Raw genomic sequence first — 14,771 nt, 5'->3', positions numbered from 1 at the left:
AACTTCACATGTATTTCCCTATATGCAAATTTGCATTAAAATCCATCCACTAAGCACTGTAAACAGTAATGACCCACAGTAAAAGCCAAGTTGGTTTAAAATCAAGAAAAAATGGCACCCATTACTACCTAGCATGCTTGTAAGAAATAGCCTTTAATTATAGCTCCACACATTTTATCTTTATCATTACGAGTACTCATAAGTTCTGCACACTTCAGATTTACAGCCCACACTCCCTCAATTTGTATGTAAATGAACTGACAACTCTCTGACACCTCCTACTATAAAGAACTCAAAGACAACCCCAAACTACAACATACTCTGGAATTCAAGTACATCACCAAATCCTTCCTCACACAACTTCAAAAGAAACTCTACAAACATCAAAAGCTCATCTGAAGATCCTGGTACATGCTTTCCAAGATATACAAACTAGGGAATCTGAGAAGATCCATCACTACCAGCCATGACACGCTTACTGAAGAATATTAGGACTCACACAAACCATCCTTACATCACTCACTACACAAAGGACAAGCTTCCTCTGCAAGCTCTGCAACATTAACAATCCGGTCATCTGAAGAAGTGGGCTGTGCCCATGAAAGCTCATGATCCCATCTACATGTTTTGTTAGTCTATAAAGTGCTACCAGAACATTTGGGCTACGTCTACACTGGCACCCTTTTCTGGAAATGCTTATAACGGAACAGTTTTCCATTAAAAGTATTTCTGGAAAAAGCGCGTCTACATTGGCAGGATGCTTTTCCGGAAAAGCACTTTTTCCGGAAAAGCATCCATGCCAATATAGACGCGCTTTTCCGCAAAAATAGCCCCGATCGTCATTTTCGTGATCGGGGCTTTTTTGCGGAAAAGAAATCTGTGCTATCTACACTGGCCCTTTACCGGAACAGTTTTCCGGAAAAGGACTTTTGCCCGAATGGGAGCAACATAGTTTTTCCGGAAAAGCACTGATGATTTTAGAGTAGATCTTCAGTGCTTTTCCGGAAATTCAAGGGGCCAGTGTAGACAGCTGGCAAGTTATTCCGGAAAAGCCGCAGATTTTCCGGAATAAGTGGCCAGCGCAGACACAGTTGTTGTTTTAGTCTCCCTCAGAACATCCTTTTCCCCAATGGGTGTCACTTACCTATACACCAATTTCCCTCAGAATAATGGCAAACTGACTGCCTCAAATATTTACAGTACAATGGATGAGGGGGTGAGGATGAAACTGGAGAGGTTTGGCTAATAATTTTACACTCAATAACAAACTCTATCCAAAACATGGGAACAGCCAGAGTTACAATATGAAAAAATCCTTAATGGGCCACCATAAAGAACTTCAGGACAAAAAGTGACATGAAACCAATTATATGCTTGAGATATACTGATGATAATTTCATTCTCTGAACAGTCTACTTAAGCTTCCTTGTAGATTTCCACCACAAACTTCAACACCCACTATCCATTAAATTCTCTCTGCAACACTCCCATGACAGCATCAACTTCCTCAACACAATGATCAGTTTCAACACTGGAACCTTACTGAAAATGGTACACAAGAAATCCACCAATCACCGTGACTCCCATAACCACTCCAGACATACCAGAAATCTGTTATTTACAGCCACTCTGTTGCCACAAAATATTCTCCAAGGAGAAAGTCCGGGATATACATCTAGCACACTAAAAATCACCTTCACCAAAGGAGGATGCTTCACTACATAAGTAGATTGTATCATGGAATGAGTCACCCAAATACCCGGAGGGAAACTGCTTCAATACAGAAATACAATTCCCTCTGACTGCATGCTCCTAGTTGTCACCTACCACTTCAGACTGTACCTTTCTTTAGACATCATTTAATAGCTACAACCACATATGGGTGGAGACTCCATCGTAAAAAAAAACAACTTTTCTCGTACTCCTCTTCTGGCCTTCAAACAATCCCCAACCTCATCATCACACAGACCAGGATACATCAACTAAAAATGTTATCAGACTCTTCCAGAACAACAGATGCAAAACTTGCTGAACATATTTTCATCCCTACAAGGACCAGCACATCTTTCAAGATCCATGGATTTTATACATGTCCATCACAACAGGCAGTATACTCCATCTAGTGCACTCAATGTCCCAATAACAATAACCCAGGTGAAACCAAACAATGACTACACTTTCAATTGAAATCACACAGGAAAATGTTAAAAGAGAAAATCATCACCATATCATCTGTGGGTGAAGACATTGTCACAAAGCAGTCACTGCATATCTGATCCATTAATCCTCATCCTCAAAGAAAACTGCACAGCACTTTCAAAACTCAAGCTTGAATTAATAACTTCGTTAGACATTAAAAATCATGGACCGAGACACTGAATTTATGATTTTTTACAACAATCTATAACTATAGATTTTTATAACAATGTATAACAATCTATATTTACTAACAATTACTCAGCTGCCTTCCTCCATTTCTTTTCCACCCTGTGACGAAAGGGGGTGTTGATGGGCCACTTCACCTTGGATGGTTTTCTTAAAATATGAACTAACTACTTATGCCAAAGAATCTGTTCCACCTTGTATTTTGCTGTGATGCACTGCATACATTCCCCAGATGTATAACTTTGTATCTCTCACCAGCAGAAGCTGATCCAATGGAAGATATGACCTCACACACCTTGCCTCTATAATTCCGCAAAAGGCAGAGTGAAACTCAGGTCCAAGTATTTTTACGCATAAGGATAGAATTTCCAGAACTTTGAACACTGCACATTGTAATTTAAAATCTTTAACAACTAGATGGCTGCCTCTATGGATTGCTACAGACAGTCTTTGCCCAATATAAGGAACTTGGCTGTTCATAGGCATAGGGAGAAAATCCTGCTGGCTCCATTACTGTTAATAGATAAAAACTTATATTGATTTCAATGGGGCGTCAGGATTTTACCATGACCAAGGTGGGAGAAGGATCTTCCTTTATCCATTCTAGTCTTTTATATTGTGATTATCACACCAAAGAAGTTATATAGCCCCAAAACTGTCTATGCCTTTGAGAAGCACCACACTTCATTGGTGGTCAAAGTGCCCCACACATATGTATCTTTATGTGCACACACACACTTAAACATGCACGCACATATTAAGTGTAATCACATGTAAAAGTCACGAAGATTTACACAGCAAAGGCTATTTTATTTTCACAATAATACTGTTGGAAAAGACAGCAGGAAGTGATACCAAAATATTTTAGTAGTCTTTCGACACCCGTTTCATCCCCCTTTCTCTCTCCCCAAAAAGACAATGGTGGTGGTTGCTTTTTGTACGCTGCATAAAAAAATGCCAATAATAATAAATAGAGAACAGTTCCCCTCCCTAGTACATTTCTGTCCACTGAAATAAATACTTTCAAACCTTCACAAGCACAATATGCATGTCCGAATGTTGGTATATCAAACTCATGCCATAAGGAGGACAGAAAGAATAGTAGCTGCTCCTTCCCATGTTATGCACAAAGTAATTGAGTGAAAGGAAATTCTATTGATTCTAGCTAAATATACTGTGCTTTCAATTGTGCGTCTCAAGTCACATTCCCTTCTAGGTTCTCCTGCATGTGCTGAGCTAATACACACCCCATTTAATCTGATCATGATTCACTGGCAGTTTTTCTAATTAACCCTCTTGTAAACCTATATTCTTTAAAAAAATAATTTTGAAAGCAAAATACCATTACTCATAATGTATTTATTCTTTAGGATTATTTTTTCCAATTACACTTATCAAATGCTTTAGGCAGAGAATAAATGTTTGCAATTATGTAGTTAGCTAACAAAGGATTCAATAAGCATCTCTATTCCCTATCAGGAGCTATTATCATCATCATCCCCATTTTATACCCAGGGAAACTGAGGCAGAAATTACCTAATTTACCCAACATCATACAGCACTGGAAATCAGTACACTTTCCACTTGCCAGGGTGAAGTTAGTTAGGTGTCTCCACAATGCTCCTTCTGATCAGCAGTCCCAGTCATTAAGAAACAAACAAACAAAAGACACAAACAAAAACAAAAAAACCGCACCGTGGCAACAGGTTTACTTCCTGGCTGTCACTTCTTGAATCTCGTCTCATGCCTCAAGTTAGCCTCTCTGTATTTAGTGATATGAAGGAAGCTTTCACTATGGATGCTTCTGATGTGCCCGTTTTATCGATAAATGGAGTTCTTTGTGCTGCCAGTTTAAGAGCTTCCAGATCTCTCAATGCACAAGCTTTTAGGTTGCTTTCTCCTGTAACACTAAGCCATGTTTCTGGGTTGTTGTTTTTTCCCCATTAGGGTGATAAAGGGTTTTTGTTGCTGTTGTTTTGTCTCACCCAAGAATTCAACCATATAACATCCCTAAAAGAACCACACCATGTGTCTGACCATGGCTTGAAACTGAAATCCGAGAGTCTGTGGGTAACAGGATAGCCAGTGACAGGACATGAGGCATTAGTGGACCATTACCCAATGCTGGATATATCTAATACCTGCACACTCTTTGCCTTAACACTGACTCTTACTGTCTTCATTAAAGTTGTCCATTAACTTGAGACTCAGCATATCATGCCCTCAACGCCATCACCCATTTTTCCCGCTCTTTCAGGCTTTCGTTTACAGTGACAGGCCTTCTTCCATGATGGGTTTCATTTGAAGACCTTTAGCACTCCTTCAGTCAGAGTTATCCTGGGGCAATTCCAAGCACACTTCTCCTACATGTCCTCAACCGTGTGTGATACACTCATAGCCCTCCTGTGTCTTTGCCAGTTCAGAGAACACAATCAGTCTCTTAAATTCCTGCATGGCAACACAGGGTGCATAGATCCTGTGCAGACAGGAATATCAAAGTGGTATGTTGTCAGCCGATGGTCAGTGCAGTGGGTGGTGTGTGTTATACACCCGAGTCTTCAACGGCTAGAACTCAAGGTTCCTTTGCAGCGGGCGGCCTAGGAAAGACCAACGGGTGCCCCAAAAGTTTTACATCCGTGTCTTTGGCTGCTAGGACCGGGGTCCCTTTGCAGCGGGTAGCCAACAGGCTGACAGTCGCCACAAAGTTTGCAAGGAGAGCTTAGTACACCCGTGTCTTTAGCTTCTAGGACCGGGGTCCCTCCGCAGTGGGCAGCCTATGGAAGGCTGACAGATGTCCCTATGGATCTGCCCCCTGGAGACGACACGATCCAAACGCCTAGCTCTGTCTGCATCTGCCCCTATGACCGGCTAGAGTTTTTAAATTGTGTTTGGTTCTGTTACAGCAACTGAAGGAATCAGGTTAAAGCTTGAACTGTTACAGGTTTATTAAAGAAGCTTATAAATCATATGGTTACAATGGCTATTGCTCTATTTCTTAACTACTAGCAAATATAGATCTTAAAAATGGTTACAAAGAAAATAAAGATAGAAAATAGAAATAATGGTACCAAGTGACAGCTTAATCTTTAAAGAGCTCTAAGTCTATGTGTACACTTAAGACAAAGGACACATCCAGGTACAATTTTTACCCCCTTCTGTGCCTCTCGACTCCAGTGTATTAGACCAGTGCCGGTCCCTCAATTCCTAGGAAAGACAAATACGAGGTGGGCGTCCCCATGGAACCTCGGGAGGCCAATCACCTAACCTGACCAGCAGATAGATGGTAGATTGATGCTCACAGTGAGTGTGCTGCTGGACCCATCTTTATACCCATAGGGGCCCGGCTCCTCTTTCTTATCTAAGGGTACGTCTAAACTGATTTGTTGTTTTGGCAAAGGGAAATGAAGCCGTGATTTAAATGATCGCAGCTTCATTTACATTTACATGGTTGCCACGCTGAGCCGACAAACAGCTGATCAGCTGTTTGTCCGCTCAGCGCACTAGTCTGGACGCTCCCCTGCCGACATCAAAGCCCTTTGTCGGCAGCCCTGGTAAACCTCATCCCACGAGGAATAACGGGGCTGCTGACAAAGGGCTTTGATGTCAGCAGGGGAGCATCCAGACTAGCACGCTGAGCGGACAAACAGCTGAGCAGCTGTTTGTCGGCTCAGCGCAGCAGCCACGTAAATGTAAATGAAGCCGCGATCATTTAAATCGCGGCTTCATTTGCCTTTGCCTATGTGTCTAATCTACATGCCTCTGACGACAGAGGCATGTAGTCTAGACACAGCCTAAGAGGTCAACAATTGGCGTATCTCTGTTTACAGCCATCCAGGGTCACTGTGAGCTAGCATATCTGGGCCTCCTGTCAAGGCATCAAAGACTATGCTGATTTTACTGCTCTGTGTGTGCCCTTTATGCTCCAGGCAGGCAAGATGGATGTTACAGGTGGGGGTTCTTGTCTAGCTATATATGTAGCATCACTGTAATGAAGGCATCTTCTGTGTCTGATCACCACTGAAATCAATTCAGTGCTAGCATGGGACGGCCTGGGATTCTTAGTCCACAAAATCAACACAGTCTTGTAGTTCCATTTTGGTGGATTCAAGTCAGTGGGGCCAATAGCCTCACCCGTTCCCTACGAAAGGCAGGGGAGAGGGGCTGTTCTTCACCCCAAAAGAGGTGTGGCTTTGGCAGAATGGGTGGGGCTGGAGCTAGGCAGCCCTAAGCACAGCCTGGAGAGCGTCCACTTCTCTGAGGCAGCCCTCAGTCTGACCAGAGCATGCCGTGTGGTGCAATGGTAGCACTTTAAAGGGACAGCAGCTCTGGCCACCACCGATATCACACTAGTGGCAATGTTGGCTAGGAACTCTCGGCCCTTTTTTATTGCTGAGCTCTGGTTTAGTTACCCCTTTTGCCCACCCCCCGTTGACAGGCCTGATTCTCAGTATGTCATAGCCCCAAACTCCCTTTTCCTTTGTTTATGGCAGCACAAAGAAGCATAAAGAAATTAAAGTCTCTTATAAAAATCATAAAAATAAACTTTGAACAGCCTCCTCCATTCTTAAGGAGATTCCCTCCACTTTCACTATGAAGACAGAACACTTTAGAAATACAGAATAGAAGCGATTCCCTATCATGGGCAGCCACATTATGTAATCAACAAAGCATAGATAATTCAGTGTTCTCAGTGGAGTTCAAGGGGGATTAAGATGATTTTTTTTTACTTCTGCTTTTATTTAGATTTGTTTTAAAGAAAATGATTTAAAAGTAAATTTGAAATAATTCCAACCCGTGTTCAGACCTGCGTGTATTATAATTTATTGCAATAATTAATAAAATAAACACCGGTGATGTGTGGGAGGGAGGGGCCAGGTGTCCCCCAAATGGCACGGGTGGGAGGGACAAAGGGCCAGAGCCTCTGGGTGAACCAGGAGATTAGTAGGGGGGTGGGGAGACAGGCACCAGCAGCAGGGGTCGGGAACTCACAGTGACTGGCAACATCAAGGGGAAGCACAATTCAGCTTCACTTCCCCAGCTGCCATCCGCATCACTCGAGGGAGGGGAGAGACCATCCCTTGCACTCAGTGGCAGGAAGTGGGGGTGACGCAGATGGCAGCTGAGGGAACGGAGCCACATTAGTCTGCTTCCTCACACCACTACTGGTGAATACAAGGGGCCTGACCCCTGCTGCCAGCTCCAGGCTCCACCACTAGTCCCCTGAGTGGTATCATTTGAGGGAGGAGGCTTGGGGAAAGAGGTGAGGTGGAGGACCGAGTAGGGGCAGGGAGGAGATGGGGAAAGGGAGAAGCAAGGGCAATGCCTTATCCTGGTGATGTGGGAAGGAGTCATATAGGGTGCAGTCATATGGCTAGTGTGTCCCCCCCTTCCCAGTCCTTCTTAACCCCTGAAAATAATATTGACGCAGTGCATGTCTGCTGACAACGTTCTAAAATCAGTCAAAATACTGATCTAATAATGCAAGTCACGGGCTAAGCACATAGAACTAGTGTACACCCTAAAACATCTTTTGACTACATCTGCAAAAGAGGCAGTTTCTTGAGAGAATGTTTTCTTAATTTCAATTTATTCAACTCCTTCAACTGAGTGATTAATTCAGTGAAAGTTGAGAAACCAACGAGGAGGTCAAAAAAAAGCAAGAAGTCTTCCAAATGTGATTAAAATGAGGCATGGGAAGATGAGATCTACTAGCTCCAAACTCTTGAAGGATACAATAGAAAAAAATGCTATTCCCTTAATACAAATAACACTTCTTTATTTATTAAATCAGTTAGCTTTAAATGCAAAATATGTTTGGCTAAATTTATTTTTTTCTTCCTTATCCAGAACACTTAAGGTAGTTTTAATTAATTCATAAAAACAATTGCAAAATGCTGTGTTGAATTGAATTGAATTCCAATTTCCACCCAAATGCAGCCGAACATAAATCACAAAATTTAAAAAAATCTAGTAAATGGAACCCTCTTCATTCACCGAACTAAACATAATAAAAATGTGAAAAACAAACTAACATAAGAGAACATAAGTTAAAAATCTGAATGTGTATGTTAAACTGTATAAATGCTTAAATAAATGTGTATAGTTATAGAATATCTTCTGGCTTAGTGAATAGAAGTGTGAACTTTGGGGTGAAGGCTATCAGTTTTGGTTACAAACCCATGAGATCCAATCTTATTTTAGGAAACTAAAAATTTTACAAATGCAAAGCTAGATTAAAATGAATGATTTAAATCAAGGTTTACTCTCCGGCTCCTTTAAACTAGGATTAAAATTGATGATTTAAATCACTCCCCCCTTAGTATAACTCTGTTCCGCATGAGCATGGATCCAACTCAGCAAGAATAACTTCTGCTTTGCATTCACTGTGGATTTTACACAAGGAAAGCAATAACCTGGTCTATCAATTACAGGCCTCGTAAAACAGGCATGTTGAAGTGGAATTTGTGCATCTGTTATTCTGATCATAAACAGAATTATCGGGTGAGTGCAAATGGCAACATTGGTCCTATGCTGTACTACTGAAACAGCTTTGTGAATCAGAAATCACAACACCCCTTAATTCTACCTGATATTAAAACACACAGAAATAATAGGAGAGAATGGGTCCTGTTTGTTCTCAATTATGTTATCACATCTGCAGCTGCTTACCTCCTGATAGACATAATGCTCCACTTGTTTTTCAAACATGGTCTGCCAGTAGATAAAAATATGTATCTTATTTCAAACAGAAAATATCTCAATTACCTGGCTGGATGTTCATACTTGTTTGAATAATGTCATTTACTGGTGCCTGGACTTCTATTTTCAGTCAGCTCAGCCAACGAGATGAGGCAAAGTGTTTGGCAGTAAAATATGAAATGTGTTTTTCTGATCATGTTGTTATTCTGAGAGTAATGCATTCATTAACTGTAAATGCATGGAAAATGCAGCACATGAGGTAGACACCGGCGGCTGGGAACCAGCTGGAGTTGAATTTGGATACATAGATGCTTACAGCATTACTTTGCTGAAGTTACTACTTCGCCTCATAATCTGAGCAATGAAAAAAACATGTTTGATGATTATCAGGAAGGCTTCGGTTGGCTCACTAAAAATGTGAACAGCAGTCAACACAAGCCAGTGACAAAGATTCAGATCTATCCCCCCCCCCAAAAAAAAAACCAAACAAACAACAACAAAAAACCTTGGGCACTTAACTCTCTATTTAGGCCCCCAAAATCTACAGAGATTGAGATCCTCAAAAAAAACCCATGAACCGAAAATCCCTGAGTGCCAAAATTTAGCCATAAAAAACTCCTAGTGCCTCAGTTTCTGCCTCTCAGCATGAGCTTTGAAGCCTTACCCTGGGTGCCTGCACACCTAAGCTCCACTGGGATACTCAAGCCAAATGAAGATGGGAGTTCACCCATCTCCTCCCTTTTCATCTACATGGTATGTTTTGGTAGGTGTGCTCCCTCTAGCCTGGATTTAGGCATCCAAGTTCCAGAAAGGAGCAGGGCTTAAACCTCTATTGTCCTTGTCAGCATCCACTGCCAGCCAGGGAGGAAGCACATGATTTTGTGGATCCCATTATGGGTATGCCCTTAGTGGAGAAGTTGGGGAGTCTAACTCAAGTTCTGTGGATACCAGAGATTTTCTGAAGACCCTAAAATGTGGGTGTTGCGATGCTCGGTGTGAGAAAGCCTTGGGACACTTGTGGATCTGGATCCAAGTGCCTTGTGTGCTTGGGATGCTTCTGCCCAGATTAATCAGCTACATCATGTCATGTGACTAGAGTCACATTCCTGTACCGTTGAACAAGGAGCTTTGTTACAATCAAGAGCAACTCTGTTTTTTTCTGCACTTCCCTGTAGAATTTGTGGCTAGATCCAGCTCTTTTGCCTGGTCATTAGCTACATCTTTAAAGAAACGGTACATAAACCATCATGCTGGCTTCAGATAGCTAAAAATGAACCCCAAGAAGGGGAGTTTTTGCCTTTTTCTAGACATTCCCTTGAATGTCTAGACATCTAGACAATGGGTGCCATCTATTGACAATGGGCAGACATCTATCCTGCCCCAATACTGCTGATGAAGGACAACCCAGAGTAGAGGAAAAATGCATTCCATTGAATAGAAATACTGGGATAGAGGGGCTCTCAAATTGTAGGATGATGTACTTGATGCATAAGACACAGTCAGAGCTTCTGGATTTTGCCAGAACTGCAACATGGATGGGGGTAGTATGGGCAGACTATGGAGGACTGGGGAGCAAAGTGGGTGGAGCGGTGTTTGGCAGCACCCTTAGTTCTGGCACCCTTGACTGGGTGCAGTCATTCTGGGAGCCCGAGCCAAGCTCTGTGGATTCGAGACATTTTCTGGATGCCTAAAATGTAGGATGTTGCAATGCTACAGCTATCATGTGACTAGAGTCACGTTCCTCTACCAACGAACAAGGATCCCCCACTATTCACAAATCTTTCAGTGTCTGGCCCAGCTGTGGTCCACAAACATTGGGCTGAGTGTTTCTTCATCTGTCTATGGTTCTTATCAGTTAGAAACAGCCCCGAACAAAAATCCACCCTCCATAATGCTGGGCGTTCAGATCTGAGCAGACAGACAGGGATACAAATTTGGCAGCTTGCCCTCACTTCCATATGGATTCAGAACCAAACCCTAAATCCAAACACATCCCCTTTCCCCCTGACTTTTGGGGACATTCAAAGCAGAGAGGAGCTTTTTTGATTGGGACTCTCTTTGATCACAATGTTCTCACATCCTTTGAGGTTGACAAGTCAGTCCCCTTGCAAGAGTGCTCCAAGTCCGTATATACATAAATACTTAATACATTCCGTCCCAATAGACAGATCTCTCAGCTTGTAATCCCGCTATCCCCATTTTACAGATGGAGGGAAGAGACACAGAGGGGATAACTCATTTGTAGAGCTCTGTCCTGGCATAAAATTGGCACCCACATTTGTATCTGCAAAAATGATCTGCAGCGCTCCACATCCCCCTGTGTGGATGTGGATATCCACGTACGTAAAGCAGATCTCCATGGATTTGCAAGGGCTCTGTAATCAAAAGCCCCACAGAGTGAGTCACCAAGCAAGGAACAGGGTCTGGATCACCTTGCTCCCACTTCTGTGTCCTAATCACTAAATCTTGCGAGTAGAACTAGGCTTTTGTATGTTTTAGGGGACACAAGAGGGAGTTAGGCACCCAACTACTTCACTGAAAGTCAATGGGAGTTATATGCCCAACTGCAAGTTGTGTCTTTGAAAATCTGCCCCTATGTCTTCGGCCTGCAGAAGAAAACTTCAGTGTTTATTAACAAGAAGCCTGGTCCCTTTAAGAGATTAAGAGCGCCCTGCACACAGAACTGGCACTAGGCATAAATAGACTAAGCAATTACTTAAGGCTCTGAGCAGCTCAAAGGAGCCCCCTATTAATTATAACTAGATGTTGTGAAAAGGGGGTAAAATATTCTTGCTTAGGGCCCCCAATGGGCTAGCGTCAGTGCTGAGCAGGCCCGGGCAAAGTCAGGGGATTCACATTGTATGACTAAGTTAATTAACCATACTGCAATGGAGGGTAAATAGCATGTGGTTGAACTCCTGCCCCAGTCTTAATGTCAGCAGAGAAAACATTTTTCATTAGAGAGGCCCAGCAGGGATATACCTCAATAGGAACCATGTTAAAGAGGATCTTAGATGAACCATTACTTGATTAGGAGACTGCAGCTCACCTGCTGTAAAATCTCATTTCTCCTGTCACTGCTGTTCTTTAGTAATTATTTACATTTCTGCAAACACACACGGCAAATATAGTTCTAAATAAGACTAACACTGGTCATCAGGGATGCTTTGTAGCTCTCTGTAAACACCAGATTCTGCCATCCTTCCCCCTGCTGAAAACGGCTTTACTCTGTGAGCAAGAAGTGTCCTTTTATTGGTAGGAACACTACTAGCTGCTGCAGCAAGAATATATTTATATTATTTATTTTAAAATATTGTTATCCCTCCCCTCTATTTAAAATATGAGGACTCCCTTCAGCTGCTCAGAGCCTTAAGTAATTGCTTCTAATCTATTTACGCCTAGTGTCAGTTCTTTGTGAAAAGGTTTTTTTCCCCCCTCCTAGCACATTCTAGCAATTTTTTTTTCTGGGAGGAGACTTCCTGAAGGACACTCTGACGTCTCATGCACACACATGTCTCTAGCTTTCTTTTTCTGAAGTGCAGGCTTCTGGAGAGAATAAAACCCTGAGCAGCTTGTTTTTAAGGTATCACAACACCTAAGCAGGGTTAGTTAAAGGGAGTAGTAAGATGGAAACACCATGGTTGTGTCTAGACTGGCAAGATTTTCCGCGAAAGCAGCTGCTTTTGGGGAAAAACTTGCCAGCTGTCTACACTGGCCGCTTGAATTTCCGCAAGAACACGGACGATCTCATGTAAGAAATCAGTGCTTCTTGCGGAAATACTATGCTGCTCCCATTCGGGCAAAAGGGCCAGTGTAGACAGCTCAGATTTGTTTTGGGCAAAAAAGCCCCGATCGCGAAAATGATCGGGGTTTTTTTGCACAAAACCGCGTCTAGATTGGCCACAGATGCTTTTGTGCAAAAGTGCATTTGTGGAAAAGTGTCCGTGCCAATCTAAACGCTCTTTCCCGTAAATGCTTTTAACGGAAAACTTTTCCGTTCAAAGCATTTGCGGAAAATCATGCCAGTCTAGACGTAGCCCATAGGAAAAACTCAAAATGCTTCAAGCTAGGCCCAAGCACACCTGCAATTTAATTGACCATTAGAAGCTAATTACCCCCATTTATTATTATTTGTTTTATCAATATTGCCATGGAGACTCAATATGGGAGCAAGACCTTATTGTACTAGCCAAAGGACAAATACTGTACAAAAAGACAGGTCCCTACTATAATGAAAAGAGGAGAAATGACTTACCTGAGGTCAGCGGGCAGGACATTGACAGAGACAGGGATGGACCGTGACTTGGGAGCCGTGGAATTCTATCTAAAGGACTATCCTGCTTCCCTGTGCATCAAGTGTTTATGCAAAATCCAGGCAATGCCCTGAAGCACTTTTAGTTTATAGACTAAGAGACAGGTACAGCTCAGTATTTATGCATATTTTGTTTTGTGGTTTTGAACTTAAAAAAACCTTTCCATCCAATATCACTGTTAGATACAGAGAAAATAAGCTCAGTTGCATCTGTTCATTAAGTGGGGGAGGGGAAACCAAAACAATTATATCTAATTACGGCCATAATTTTGCTTGTTTACTGCAGAGAAAGCCTGGTTGTCGAGTTGATGGGAAAGGTATTTATAAATATAATTGGTGAAGCTGGAATGAAATATTCTGCTTGACAATTAAATAGCAAAAAATTGGAATTACATTTGCTGAAGACTTTGAACAAAGCAACAATACTATAGAAAGTAATGAATCAGTCCCGGATTGTGCTAATGCAGTATCGGCATCTGCCCAGAAATGGACACTACAATGTAGATTTGTACTCAAAGTGACTGGTACAAGGTCACATTGCTGGGTAGTGGCAGAGCCAAGAGTAGAGCCTGGGTCGGAATCAGAAATCAGTGCTCTAGTCACTGAATCATACTGCATCTTGCAAACTTATTAAAAAATGAAAGGGTGGAAGCTTGAGAGAGGTAGGAGGCATCAACCAGAGTAAGTAGTCAAGAGGCTTGTAAACAAGCTCAGTGGGATAATTGTGTTGGTCTGTAACTTTAAAAACAATAAGTAGTCCTGTGGCACCTTAGAGACTAACAAAAATATGTATAGGACTATGTAGCACTTTAAAGACTAACAAGTGCTACATAGTCCTGTTTTTTGTTTCAGCTGCACCACACTAACACGGCTACATTTCGATCACTAAAAATATGTATAGTATGAGCTTTCGTGGGTAAACCCCACTTTATTAGATGAATAGGTTGGATATTAGAAAAAACTATTTCACCAGGAGAGTGGTGAAGCACTGGAATGGGTTACCTAGGGAGGTGATGGAATGTCCATCACTAGAGATGTTTAAGTCTTGGCTTGACAAAGCCCTGGCTGGGTTGATTTAGTTGGGATTGGTCCTGCCTTGGGCAGGGGGCTGGACTTGATGACCTCCTGAGGTCTCTTCCAGCTCTATGATTCTATGATTCTACCCACCAAATCTCATCATCCTATATATTTTTGTTTGTCTCTAAGATGCCACAGGACTACTCATTGTTTCCAAAATAATCTGTCACAGTCAAACCTGATGCCTATTGTGATCTATTTAGTATAATTATACATCGAAGTATTAATTTACACTCCTTTGGTATTACATGATGAGCTGAGCAAGGATGTAAGAAAAACACCGTCTATTCAGAACTTT

The sequence above is a fragment of the Pelodiscus sinensis genome, chromosome 4 (genome assembly GCF_052426305.1).
Source record: "Pelodiscus sinensis isolate ZL-2025 chromosome 4, ASM5242630v1, whole genome shotgun sequence".
In the NCBI taxonomy this organism is placed as follows: Eukaryota; Metazoa; Chordata; order Testudines; family Trionychidae; genus Pelodiscus; species Pelodiscus sinensis.
Note: the sequence above shows the minus strand (reverse complement) of the source record.